Consider the following 14,978-nt stretch of genomic DNA (forward strand, 5'->3'; position numbering starts at 1 on the left):
AAAGTTCGGGTCTGTTTGTTATCAGTAGGTCCAAGATGTTATCTCCACGAGTCGGTTCTCTGTTTAATTGCTCGAGGTAATTTTCGGACAGTGCACTCAGTATAATGTCACTCGATGCTCTGTCCCTACCACCCGTTCTAAACATCTGAGTGTCCCAGTCTATATCCGGTAAATTGAAATCTCCACCTGAGACTATAACATGCTGAGAAAATTTATGTGAAATGTATTCCAAATTTTCTCTCAGTTGTTCTGCCACTAATGCTGCTGAGTCGGGAGGTCGGTAAAAGGAGCCAGTTATTAACCTAGCTCGGTTGTTGAGTGTAACCTCACCCACAATAATTCACAGCAACTATCCACTTCTACTTCACTACAGGATAAACTACTACTAACAGCGACGAACACTCCACCACCGGTTGCATGCAATCTATCCTTTCTAAACACCGTCTGTACCTTTGTAAAAATTTCGGCAGAATTTATCTCTGGCTTAAGCCAGCTTTCTGTACCTATAACGATTTCAGCTTCGGTGCTTTCTATCAGCGCTTGAAGTTCTGGTACTTTACCAACGCAGCTTCGACAGTTGACAATTACAATACCGATTGCTGCTTGGTCCCCGCATGTCCTGACTTTGCCCCGCACCCGTTGAGGCTGTTGCCCTTTCTGTATTTGCCCAAGGCCATCTAACCTGTTGCTGTGCAACACGCTAGCACAAGTGAGACCCATACTGAACAACAATGACATCGCCAGAATAATGCGTAGTAGCGATGACTGGAACACAGTAAATAGCGTAGCCTATATTGTATCGAACACTCTGCACGAAGAATACAAGCGCCGAAACCCATATGGAAGGAGGCGTAGACAAGCTCAAAGAACACAACAAACCACATGGGGCCGGCCGTTGTGGCCGAGCGGTTCTAGGCGCTTAAGTCCGGAACCGCGCGACTGATACGGTCGCAGGTTCGATCCTGTCTCTGGCATGGATGCGTGTGATGTCCTTAGGTTAGTTAGGTTCAAGTAGTTCTATGTCTAGGGGACTGATGACCTCAGATGTTAAGTCCCATAGTGCTCAGAGCTATTTGAACCATTTGAAACCACATGGGAGGACACAGACACGACCACAGATTCCTAAACCGAGGAAGGAACACTAAGTGAACATGACTCAGAAGGGATCAACATGTAAGGGACAAAGCCAACAATGCATGACACTACGTGCACAACACAGTCACAAACAACACAACAATCATAAAAATAAATAAACATAGGCACCAAATACTAAGACTGTAGTAATAAGGTAATGTTGCTTGGGAGGAGAAGGCTCAAAGAACTTTTATTTCGGGGCTCCTCTTCCCCAATGACATACTGCATTGTGTTAAAACTATACTGCAAACAAGCAGTAATGTATTGCTCGTCTTATTGTGTGCAGACCGTAGTACACTACTGGCCATTAAAATTGAGTTTTGGACACTTGTGAGAAGAGACACTTGTGAGAAACTCGAATGTGAGGACACTTGTGAGAAATCCGGGATACTGAGGGACCAGCACAGGGTCTGTCCAAAGTGCTAAGCCACTACCTTATCGGCCACTATCTGCTACCGCTTGGTGTGACTGAGCGCGCGGCTTGTGCCGGCCCGGGCAACTACCGAGGGACATTCACACTCCTCCAGTGCAGCCAGGCTACACTATTTCAGAATTTTTTTGGGCAAGGAAGAGTGGCCTTAGTCAGATTAGAAATCGGAGCTGATTTTGCCCCCACGATATCATGTCAACCATTAGTTGCAGCACAGTTATGTGTAAGACCTTTTTCATTGGAATTTTTGTTGTGATTAATCTTACACAGGGCATAATTTTCCCTCAACCTCGTACTTAACGATGCATTTTACAGAAACTATAGAAACGGAAAATGTTTTCCATCTTTCAACCTCTCACCCAAAATTTGGTATGATAAGAGTGGCAACCTTTTACCATATATTAAGAGGAGCCAACTAAAGAATTTGGTTCTCAGAAGAAACTTTTTTTTTTAATTATTTCGAAATAATCCTCAATTTTCCCGTACCACGCAGGGAAGTGTACTGAGGTCTAATGTGAGTCCTGCTAGCAATTACCGTTAAGGAATGCAATTTATGTATTGAAACAAGCTGTATTCATCGTCCACTCAGAGAGACATCGTTTCTAAAATTCTCTACACAAAAATGTTGATTGTGACTGTTAGAAACGCTATGACTTTTCATACTTCATTAGTGAATCTTTTACAATTTGCAAAAGACATTTAGACGACTTTGTGTCGTGTCCAGGGAACACCACGAGGAGGAAGTCTCTCTTCGTCCCCCATTATATTTATTTACAATATTTACAGGATGATTATTTATTTACAATTTTTACAATAGGGTGATCGGCGTGAACTGAACCCCTTTTCAATATTTACAAGTACTGCTGTAGTTTCAGCCATTTCCCTTTCATTGTAATTTCTGTGCATAGGCCACGCAAGTAGGAAATGATTTTACATTGCCGTCAACTTGGAGTCTTGTAAGGGCCTTAGAAACTATCTCATCTGTCTTAATTGCGGACTTCTTTCTTCTTTTCCCAACTAGATTTAAAACTAGTCGGTCAAATTGGTGCCCATGATAGTCTATTCTGTGTCCTCTCTGAGAATTTCTACTAAGGAGTAAAAATTTGGATGAACAATTAATGTATTTATCCTCCGATTCCATCCTGAAACATTGTTGGTGCGGTGACGCCTTCCTGCGCATTTCCATATACCCCTTGGCATGTCGTCATTATCCAGCCATAGTCGTAAAAATCCTGCACTTTTTTATTATCTGGCGTGCTCTCCTAAATCCATAGCCATCCATCATCTAACATGTCCAGTGGAATGTGAGCCAGAGCGGAACACAATCTTATGGAAAACGAATTTCTTCGTTTTCCTTGTAGGCAGCAACAAGGCCGCAATTCTACACTTGCCTACACAAGCACTGGTTGAAATGTGTTACTGATTGGATGACTGCAGCTTCAAAATCCATCATGATAGCTGCATGATTGCATCCAGGTACGTTGCTCTTAACAGCTGTGAAAAGGCGATCGTACGTTACTTGCTTTTTATTGGGTAGCAAGGCGTACACGGTTGGAACTGTGTTTGTTTCCTCCTCAGAACTAGAAATATCGGCATGAACAATAAATAACTGTCCAAACTGCTTGCTGGAGCTTTTGAACGTTCCATTGACAATGAACGAATTGCAGTCTGTTAAACAGGATTCTTCCCTTTCGCTGACGAACACCAATGTCCTATCATTTGGAACTCTGTAGACATTTGCAAGTAAAAATTTGCTCCCATCATTCATTAGTAAATGATGTTCTTGCAGAAATATTCCTGCAGCATCGGTCGGATCTTGTGTAGATCCTATGTTTTTATAGTTTTTTTTTTTTTTTTTTTTGCATGATCCGTTATGAACTCCTGTGTGACGGCGGTGATGTGACGATGTCGTGTCCTTGATTGAACAGCGGCCCTACTTCTTCGGCGTAAACAGAAGAAACTGAAGTGTCCGCGCAACCTGTTTCGTACCGCTGTAGACCGCCCGCTACCTGTTCGGCCGGGTCTCCTCACAACTGTCCCTCCTCACAACTGTCCCTCCTCAGAAGTGTCCCAACTCCTTAAAATTGCTACACCACCAAGATGACGTGCTACAGACGTGAAATTTAACCGACATGAAGAAGATGCTGTGATATGCGAATGATTAGCTTTTCAGAGCATTCACACAAGGCTGGCGCCGGTGACAACACCTACAACGTGCTGACATCAGGAAAGTTTCCAACCGATTTCTCATACACAAACAGCAGTTGACCGGCGTTGCCTGGTAAAACGTTGTTGTGATGTCTCGTGTAAGGAGGAGAAATGCGTACCATCACGTTTCCGACTTTGATAAAGGTCGGATTGTAGCCTATCGCGATTGCGGTTTATCGTATCGCGACATTGCTGCTCGCGTTGGTCGAGATCCAATGCCTGTTAGCAGAATATGAAATCGGTGGGTTCAGGAGGGTAATACAGAACGCCGTGATGGATCCCAACGTCCTCGTATCACTAGCAGTCGAGACGACAGGCATCTTATCCGCATGGCTGTAACGGATCGTGTAGCCACGTCTCGATCCCTGAGTCAACAGATGGGGACGTTTACAAGACAACAACCATCTGCACGAACAGTTCGACGACGTTTGCAGCAGCATAGACTATCAGTTCGGAGACCATGGCTTCGGTTACCCTTGACGCTGCATCACAGACAGGAGCGCCTGCGATGGTGTCCTCAACGCCGAACCTGGGTGCACGAATGGCAAAACGTCATTTTTCCGAATGAATCCAAGTTCTGTTTACAGCATTATGATGGTCGCATCCGTGTTTGGCGACATCGCAGTGAAGGCACATGGAAGCGTGTGTTCATCATCGCCATACTGGCGTTTAACCCGGCGTGATGGTACGGGGTGCCATTGGTTACACGTCTTCGTCACTTCTTTGAACAGTCGATGTTACATTTCAGATGTTTTACGACCCGTGGCTCTACCTTTCATCCGATCCCTACGAAACCCCACACTCCAGCAGGATAATGCACGACCGCATGTTGCAGGTCCTGTACGGGCCTTTCTGGATACAGAAAATGTTCGACTGCGGCCCTGGCCAGCACATTCTCCAGATCTCTCACCAACTGAAAACGTCTGGTCAATGGTGGCCGAGCAACTGGCTCGTTACAATACGCCAGTCACTAGTCATGATGAACTGTGGTATCGTGTTGAAGCTGCATGGGCAGCTGTACCTGTACACGCATCCAGGCTCTGTTTGGCTCAATGCCCAGGCGTATCAAGGCCGTTATTACGGCCAGAAGTGGTTGTTCTGGGTACTGTTTTCTCAGGATGTATGCACCCAAATTGCGTGAAAATGTAATCACATGTCAGTTCTAGTATAATATATTTGTCCAATGAATATCGGTTTATCATCTGCATTTCTTCTTGGTGTAGCAATTTTAATGGGCAGTAGTGTATAAGGAGCCGTGGCTGCTCGTATGGATCCTATTTTCTACATGATTGCACTCTTTGGTTTCGGGTGGATGTCGCGAGGCGGCGGCAGGAGCGGTGTGGCGACTGCGGCTGGCCCGTGAGAAAGCGGACGCTAAGTGAGTAGTGCGGTCCTGCCGTAGCACCTTCCTGAGCCTTACAAAGTTGTGGAAGACGGTCTAGTTCCGCCTTCATCTTGGTCAGTGATTTACTTTTTGGTTAGCTGTAAAGTGAAGCGCTTCGGCTTGAAAAGTTGGCAGGTTATATACGGGTAATCTCTCTCTCGATGCTTTGCAGTAGCTCCTGGTTTTACTTGTGACACTGTTCATTGTGTGATATACGAAGTGCATTTTAAGCTGTTGTATGAGACTGAAGCCTGGATATATTGTATGTTAGTATGTTACTTTTATTTTTTTCTTAAAAAAAGGAGAATTAAAATGTAATTAATGTCCTTATGAGCGTTATTTAAGCTGCCTGTTGAGCTAGCGTTAATTTGTTACGGATAATGAAGGTGCTCTTTCTATGATATTGAGAGCAAATTCTATGCTACCATTTTCCCTCTAATATTAAAGCGTTAGAGCGTCTTAGTTGGTTTCCATCGAGCACCGCCAAAAATTGTTGCGTGCTTGAGCACGATCCGATTGCGGCATCTGGCGCTTTGGACAAGTGTTTGTTTGTACCCGCCCACGTACTGAATGAAGGAAAACCGGTTGAAAACTGTAAGCCTTTCGCTATTTAAATGCTGCTTATTTCAATTTCGTCCTCTGAAGGCTAATGGTAGTTCGCAGCTCTAATATTGTTAGAGGTGTTTATTTTGAGTAATTACTTCTTGATTAACTAGCTGCATAATTATCTACTACATGAAATGGTTCTCATTGGTTTATTGTATCACTAAGACAACAAATTATTAAAGTGCTCTACTGTTACGTATACTGCCTACTGACAAGCGTCATTAATAACTGACTTAAGGGTGAAGCTTATCCTGAGGCCAACCCTAACTGATACATTTTCTCTTAAATCGGCCTCAAAAGTTGTTAATGAACTATTGCTACAGTAATGATTAAAGTCAGAGAGTAGATTTGAAAAGCTTCTTTCTTTTCATTATTTGCAGCTTGCTTTAACTGACTTTCTTCAAACCTGTCGAGTCTACTCACTATTTCGTATCGAGTCTCGTACTGAATAATTACTATATCTTAACGCATAGTCTTTAGTCTGTACTACAGGTGTGCCTGTGCATACGTTTGTTATCTAGAGGCTTAATGAAGGTTATATTGTTGCTGTGTTCTGACCTATCTCAGTAATGGATTTTGTTTTGCAGTTACGGCCGGCGATCGGTGCTAGCGGCCAGTCCAGACCAGCAGCTTGAAGTTTGGGCACAGGGAGCAAATGTATTGGGTCAGCCATCATGTCAGGCTGCTTGGGCTGCGTGAAACCTGTAAATTAGTGGTTTTGGCTGTCCTGTTTTCATGACCAAAGAAGGAGTGAAGTGTTTTTGTAACCTTAAAACTCTTGTAACTTTACGACTGTTTCTGTGGTTATTTTATTTGGTTGAAGCTTAAACTCCATAGATTAGTGTTTCAATTGTTTAATTTATTTTAGCGCAGCTTTACCTTAGGAGCAATTATTTTTATGCAATTTCGAATTGTCAGAAATTTAAGGACACACATTGTTCTTCTAGACAGTTAAAAGGCTGCTCATGGAACTTCAAGCGGCTTAAATTTGAGTCCACTCACTGGTCCCTTGAAGTGTTAGGTAACAAGACAATTTTTAACTTTGTCAATGCCTGAAATGGTTATTGTTAATGTTTTTAATTTTCGAACGTGAAACGAACATGTTGTTCCTGTTATTGGTAAAAATGTAAATGTCGTGTGACTAGGGCCTTCCTTCGGGTAGACCATTCGCCAGGTGCAAGTCTTTCGATTTGACGCCACTTCGGCGACTTGCGCGTCGATGGGGATGAAATGATGATGATGATTAGGACAACACAACACCCAGTTCCTGAGCGGTGAAAATCTCCGACCCAGCCGGAAATCGAAACTGGGCCCTTAGAATTGACATTCTGTCGTGCTGACCACTCAGCTACCGGGGTCGAACCGTTTCATTGGTGAATGTTGTTTTAAATTACCTGAGGTCCAGTCCTTCCACTCAGCACCGACGCAGGGACAATTACTAGGCTCATTTGTGTTCAAGCATGCATTTCTATGGTGTTCCCATATTTATAATCCCTGTGTTAGCAAGCACGTCCGACCCTAGCCGGCTCACACACACACACGCACACACACACACACACACACACACACACTCACACAGTCTCTGCTGAACTCAACCGCCAGACCGCCACGCCAGGCACTCGCAAGAAGAATCACCACCTCAGAATACATTGTCAGCGGGCACATGCTTGACTCGCCTAAATCAGCGGGAGCTGCAGAAAGGTGATACATCTGCGATGAAGTAAATCGATAAAAAGTAACAAATGTCACAAAGAATAACAAATATATCGTTGCTGGAGGATATACAGCGTACCAGGCTCACTGTTTTAAGTAATTCAACCCGTCGATCTCACTCCAGGCTCCCAAATCAGTTTGCACAAAAATCCAAATATATTTATGTTAAAAAGCGAAGAAAATAAAGACAAACGCGGTAAGGAAGGGTACTGATAAACACTGATCAGCCAGAACATTACGGCCACCTGTCTAATAGCCGGTATGTTCACCTTTGGCACGGATTAGATCGGCGACGTGTCGTAGGTCGCCAAATCTGCACACACAAGGCACCTAATTCGCGTAAATTCAGGACAAGAAGGTGATGATCTCTGACGCCACGTTCAAATGGTTCAAATGGCTCTGAGCACTATGGGACTCAACTGCTGTGGTCATCAGTCCCCTAGAACTTAGAACTACTTAAACCTAACTAACCTAAGGACATCACACACATCCATGCCCGAGCCAGGATTCGAACCTGCGACCGTAGTGGTCGTGCTGTTCCAGACTGTAGCGCCTTGAACCGCTCGGCCACTCGGGCCGGCTGACGCCACGTTCAATCACATCCCAGATGTGTTCGATTTGTCGAGTTTGGAGGAGAGGGGAGGAGGGGGGGGGGTAGCACATCAATTATAACTCACCACTGTGCTCCTCGAACCGCTCCATCACACTTCTAGCCTTGAGACATGGCGCGTTATCTTGTTGAAAACTGCCACTACCGTCGGGAAACATGATCGTCATGAAAGGGTGTACGTGGTCAGCAACCGGTGTACGATACCCCTTGACCGTCATGGTGCCTTACTCGAGCTCCACTGGACCCATGGATGCCCATGTGAATGTGCCCCAGAAGGTAACGAAGCACATGCCAGCTTGCCTCCGTCCTGCAGAAAAGTTGTCAAGGAGTTGTTTCGGTGAAAGACAACGGATTCGTACCCTCCCATCGACATGATTTAAAAGATATTGGGATTCATAAGACCATGCAACGCTCAGGCACTGTACCAACGTCCAGTGCCGAAGGTCGCGTGGCCATTTCAGTCGTAGTTGCTGATGTTGTGGTGTTAACATTGCCACATGCATGGGTCGTCGGCTGCAGAGGCCTGTCGTTAGGAGTGTTCGATGCAGTGTGTGTTCAAACGCACTTGTACTCTACACAGCATTAAATTCTGATGTGTATTCCGCCACAGTCCTATTTTACCAGTCTGCCCAACCTTCGACGTCCGCAATGAGGGCTGGTCGCCCAACCCCACGATGTCTGGACGTGGATTCAGCTTGGTTTCGCCTCGTCTTGAAGACACCCAACACAACACTCGTCGAACACTCGACAAGTCGTGCAGTTTCTAAATTGCTCGTGCCGAGCCTCCGGGCAATCACAATCAGCCCTCGGTCAAACAAAGATGAACGTGCGCCTTCCTCATTCTACACACGAACATCACGCTCACTGATTCTACATGCACTGCGTTTGTGTCTGACTAGCAGCCATTCCGCGCAAGGTGACGGTGCTATCGCCTGGACGGTTTTATATCGGTAGTAGGTCGATGGTCGTAATGTTCTGATTAATCAATGTAGGTCCTGTACTTGACAAATGGTATCTACCCTTACGCTTCTTTGATACAGCTTCAGTCGCACCAGAGCCATCACGCAAGTAGGACACGTGTGTGTGAGAGAGAAGTGGTCATGATCAAAATAATACTCGTAATTTTTGCAGCGCGGGATAGCTTTCGTAACGTGTGAATTGTTGTATAATAAAAAAGCGGTCGTTCGGTAAGGAATCGGCAGTGATAAACACATATGTGCTTGTGACAGATGAGTGGCTGTAATAGTAAACAGGTTCATTCAAAAGTAATAGGGACGTATTATTGGAATCTAAAGCGCAATAAACAGTGTCATTCAAAGGGGATCACAGATTGCAATCTCTATACTTTCATTAAAATTTTTGGAAATGGATGAGTTGCAGAAGAATGTGGAAGAAAAGGTAATGCGTGAGTCGTAGGCTCAAGGACAGAACTTTAGTTATCGGTGCATATGCCTCGGGAGTAAGTTAGTACTCCAAAACTGTCTACTTATGAATTTACGATGCCTAACTTTGCAATGAGCAAGTAATAACGAAGCGTAAATCAACGAACAGTACGGAGTGGCGGCCTGAAACATACGTTTACTCGTCTGAATGGCATATGTAAACATTGCAGTAGTAAAGTACCGAAAAGTTGCTGCTTTACAATCATCATATTCCTTCATGCATGTGACTCGCATCAAGGTTGCTCAATCTGATTAACACGCCCAGTCATGACAATTACAACGATTCATATTTCACGTAACCTGTCATATTCATTGCTCATTCGTTCAGACGATACGACAAATGAAACTAATGTTTTTAAAAGCGTTTTTTAATGCCAGAATGAGATTTTCTATCTGCAGCGTACTGTGCGCTGATATGAAACTTCCTGGCAGATTAAAACTGTGTGCCGGACCGAGGCTCGAACTCGGGACCTTTGCCTAAGGCGGGAAAGTGCTCTACCGACTGAGCTACCCAAGCACGACTTACGATCCGTCCTCACAGCTATAAATCCGCCAGTACCTCGTCTCCTACCTTCCAAACTTCACAGAAACTCTTCTGTAAGGTTCGCAGAAGAGCTTCTGTGAAGAATAATAAACACTGAGTGATAACACATGTTCTATAAATGTTTCCAGGAGGAATGCCACAATCCATACATGTTTGTTACCAAGTCAAAATCGGCACTCAGTGTTCATCATTAAGGTCAGGCATTGTTAGTGCATCCTCAGTAGGCCAGGTTTGGAAATGAGCCTGTAAGGTTTGAAACTAATACTGCAACTGTTGAAGGAACCATTAACAAACGTTTTAAGGAATTTAAATAAAGTTTCTGTTCTCTGTGAACGAAATGTTGAAAGCTAGCAAATGAAAAATAGTGTTATGGAACAGATAAAATAGTAGTAGCTATCTGAAACTGAAAATATCTTACAAGGGGAGGCCGCCAATTGTGAAATTCAGATTCGATTCATACTGCGCATAATAAAAGCTCATGGCCAGAGGTGTAATGTGGCAAAGCACCAAGATGCACTTCTCAGCCGTTGTCGAGAAAATCGACAGTTAAAAGAAACCGTTGCGGTGAAATACTCTCTACGATTAACAATTTTCTACAGCGTCGTGGCGCAGCGGTAAGTGCTCGGGTTCGTAATCCGAAGGTTGCCGGATCGAATCTCGCGCCTTGAAACTTTTTTTTTTTAGTATTTGTTTTTTGTAATTCAAATATGTGTATACACACACACACACACACACACACACACACACACACACATATATATATATATATATATATATATATATATATATATATATATATATATATATCCTGGCAATCAATTGCAAGAATTATGCATATAATAAGTTGTTGAAAGTCGTTTGTCGTGGAAAAATTGGCGACTTCGAACATCATTATGTCTTCCGCAAACAAAGTTGTATTTCACAAATATTATTAATTTTCATAATGTTAACCACGTATAGTTAACGGAAGACGTAGAAACGATATTTCGAAACGTATACGTGTAGCGTAAGTCAAACGTTCGAATTAGAATAGAAACCCCACAAACACAAATTTGCTGTGGCAGGTATGAAATATAAACTCCGTTACTCGCTCGTTACACTTGAAGGACAGATGTTGAATGGGCCGAAATGAGCCGCCGCATAACAGCGTAGTTGTCTGCTAACTTCGAAAGAAGGTAGATACGGTCCCTAGCGCAACTTATAACATCGTCGAAAATCAGTGCGGACGTGAGAGCTTTGGTACACCCTGTTAAACAAACGGAAAAATGGAGGCGGTACAATTGGAGAGCGATCCGCCTTCACAAACATGCATAAGCAATTCATTAATAGTTTATATATATATATATATATATATATATATATATATATATATATATATATATGAATTACAAAAAACTAATAATAAAAAAAATGTTACATGGCGCGAGTTTCGATCCAGCAACCTTCGGATTACAAACCCGAGCGCTTACCGCTGCACCACGACGCTGAAGAAAATTATTAATCGTAGAGAGTATTTCACGGCAACGGTTTCTTTTAACTGTCGATTTTCTCGACAGCGGCTGAGAAGTGCATCTTGGTGCTTTGCCGCATTACACCTCTGGCCATGAGCTTTTATTATGCGAAGTATGAATCGAATCTGAATTTCGCAATTGGCGGCCTCCCCTTGTTAGCTTTTTAAACGTTTACCTAATTATTTAATGGTGAAATATTTAGTCGAATTCTTCACTAAGTTCTGCGCACTGCGTATTAAAAAAAGCACTCCGTCTTCAGGCCACGAGTGGCCTATCGGGACCATCCGACCGTCGTGTCATCCTCCGTGGAGGATGCGGATAGAAGGGGCGTGGGGTCAGTACACCGCCCTCCCGGCCGTTATGATGGTATTCTTGACCGAAGCTGCTACTATTCGGTCGAGTAGCTTCTCGATTGGCATCACGAGGCTGAGTGCACCCCTTAAAATGGCAACAGTACATGGCGGCTGGATGGTCACCCATCCAAGTGCCGGCCACGCGCAACAGCGCTAAACTTCGGTGATCTCACGGGAACCGGTGTATCCACTGCGGCAAGGCCGTTGGCGCACTGCATGTTAGCATGTAAGAAATTATCGTGGAAAGTCACAAATTCTGCCTCTTAGTTCATTTTGCGGATGTCTGACATCACTCTAAATGCTAAACTGAAATTCATACGATCGTTAACTATTAGCAATACAAAGTTTCATAGCAACTGGGTTGCTAAATAGTACTTTGATAAGGAGTTATGTAATATTCACTCTCTGTAAATGTACACGAAAACAGTTTGGTCTGACAACCCGGTCAACTCACATGCTGCTTAATACGATGCTCCCAGCGTGCGACAGCGTTCTCTGAGCAGTGAATCACAGAGTGCGTCTAGAAAATTTCTGACCGATTCCCTATCAGCTATGTGCATGGCTACTCCTCAATGCAACACAATTGTTTTTAACCTGTATTGCGATACCGAGGTAAACAATATCCTCATGATATGGCACTTAGGAAGCTCTTCTCCGCGCAGTAACCTCTTCTGTTACTGTTTCAGTATTTACCTTTGCAAGTCCTGCCAGCCATTAGAATGCGTTCTCCCTTCCCCCCTCGCCCTCCCCTCCCGACCCCTTCCACCGGACATGGGAAGGCGATGCGAGGCGGTGAGTGGTGAGAGGCAGCTCAGCTGCCCGCGGGCCGCCCGTCGCGCTATCGATTCCCACGGCCGCGCTGCCCCCACACTCGCCGCCCCTGCCGCCTCCCGCTGCTTCCGCGAGGCTCAGGACAGCGCTTCGCGGCGTCTGGGACCGGAACAGTGGTCACACCTCCGGCTCTCTTTACCAACACGCGCGAAGAAAGGAGAAAAGAAGGAACAATAGAAAATAAGGTATTATAACGACACAAAATAAACACACAATACTTACCCACAAGAAATATGTTGTTAGTTTCTTGGACTTCAGTCTCAGGTTGGCTTGATGAAGCTCTCCAGGCTACTCCATCCTGTGCAAACCTCGTCATCTCCGAGTAACTACTGCATCTCTTTACTTCATTTAACTCTTCATCTCCCTTTACGATTTTTATCCCCGCCCCACGCTTTCCTCCAATACCAAATTCGTGATCGCTTGATATCTTAGTGTTCTATTCACCGATCCCTTCTTTCAGTCAAGGTGCGCCACAGATTTCTTGTCTCCTCAATTCTCCTCAATATCTGCTCACTAGTTCCGCGATCTACCCATCTAATGTTCAGCATTCTTCAACAGCACATATTTTGTTCTCTTCTTGCCCAAATCGTCCATGTTCCACTTCCATACATTACTACACTCCAGACAAATATCTACAGAAAAGACTTACTAATACTTACACCTATATTCGCTGTCAACAAACTTCTCTCCTTCAGAAATGCTTTTCCCCCCAATACTATCCTACATTTTATATCCTTCCTACTTCGGCCCTCATCAGATATTTTTCTGCTTAAAGAGCAAATCTTATATACACTGTGTCTCGTTTCCTAATCTGATTCCTCTGACATAACCTGTTTTAATAGGACTACATTCCATTACCCTTCTTTTGCTTTTGTTAATGTTCATCTTATATCCTCCTTTCAAGACACTGTCCATTCCGTTCAACTGCTTATCCAAGTCCTTTTAGTGTCTCTGACAGAATTGCGTTGTCAACAGCAAATCTCAAAGTTTTTATTTCTTCTCTCTGATCTTCTAGTATATTTTCCTTCCATTCCCTTACTGCTTGCCCAGTGTGCAGGTTCAGTAACATTGAGGATAGGCTACAACACTGTCTCAGTCCCTTCTCAACCAGTGCTTCCCTTTTACAAACTCCATTTCTTATAACTGCCATGTGGTTTCTGTACAGGTTGTAAATAGCCTTTTCCTCTCTGTATTTTAACCCTGCTACCTTCAGAATTTCAGAGAGAGTATTCCAGTCTATACTGTCAACTTCTTTGCTCTAAGTCTACAAATGCTATAAACGCAGGTTTTCCTTTCCTTAACCTTTTTTCCAAGAGAAGTAGTAGAGTTATTATTGCCTCGCGTGCTCCTACACTTCTCCAGAAGCGAAACAGATCTTTCCCGAAGTCGGCTTCTACCATAGAAAAGTAAGTGTAACAGCATGATCACCTTAACAGCCCGCTACCACAGGTATGCTCCAACCCACAGTATCCAACTTGACTGTTATTAAATGTATTTATTCATCACGATCACGATTCCGGCTAATAGTCCCAATTTCTTCTGAAAGATCAGTATTGAATTTCATCTCTGTTTATTGTAGTCAGCAGTAACGGAAATTAAATTCAAGATTCTCTTGCGCTAGGTGATGATAAGATCGAATGTGACCTATCATATAAATATTTGGGTGTCAAACCAACGATAACTGGGACTTCTACGGTGGCACAACGAAGAGAAGGAAAGAACTGGTAGGCGTGGTAAGAGTGGATGAATTATTCATCAATATGTAACTGATAGATGGGTTGTATGGATTTCTCTCGATCAAATCTTAACTGAGCTAACTATCGAAAATGACGAATTTGAGTCTCGACCCAGTACACGGTTTTAATCTAGTAGAATTTTCATATCAACGCACACTTAGCTGCAGAAAGAAAATTTCATTCGAAAGAGGATAATAGTCTGTTTGCAAATCAACACTCATTCCCCACATTAATTCCTCCTTTGCTTTCCCTTCTCTGTGTTACCATGAATGACGTGTAACTGTCTTAATTTGTACCGGAGATGGAAGACGTTGCGGCGTGGCTGGTTAAAAGTCGCGTTGGCGTTGCATAATTGTTTGACCCCTGTCTTTCGTCGTACTGTGCACTACAAAGAGTTCCACCTACCTCAGTACGGCGTCTGGTCACCAGCCCGATTCTCTGCATACGTAAATACTGTTCATACGATATTAAAAGCA

This window comes from Schistocerca serialis, chromosome 2 (genome assembly GCF_023864345.2).
Source record: "Schistocerca serialis cubense isolate TAMUIC-IGC-003099 chromosome 2, iqSchSeri2.2, whole genome shotgun sequence".
NCBI lineage: Eukaryota > Metazoa > Arthropoda > Insecta > Orthoptera > Acrididae > Schistocerca > Schistocerca serialis.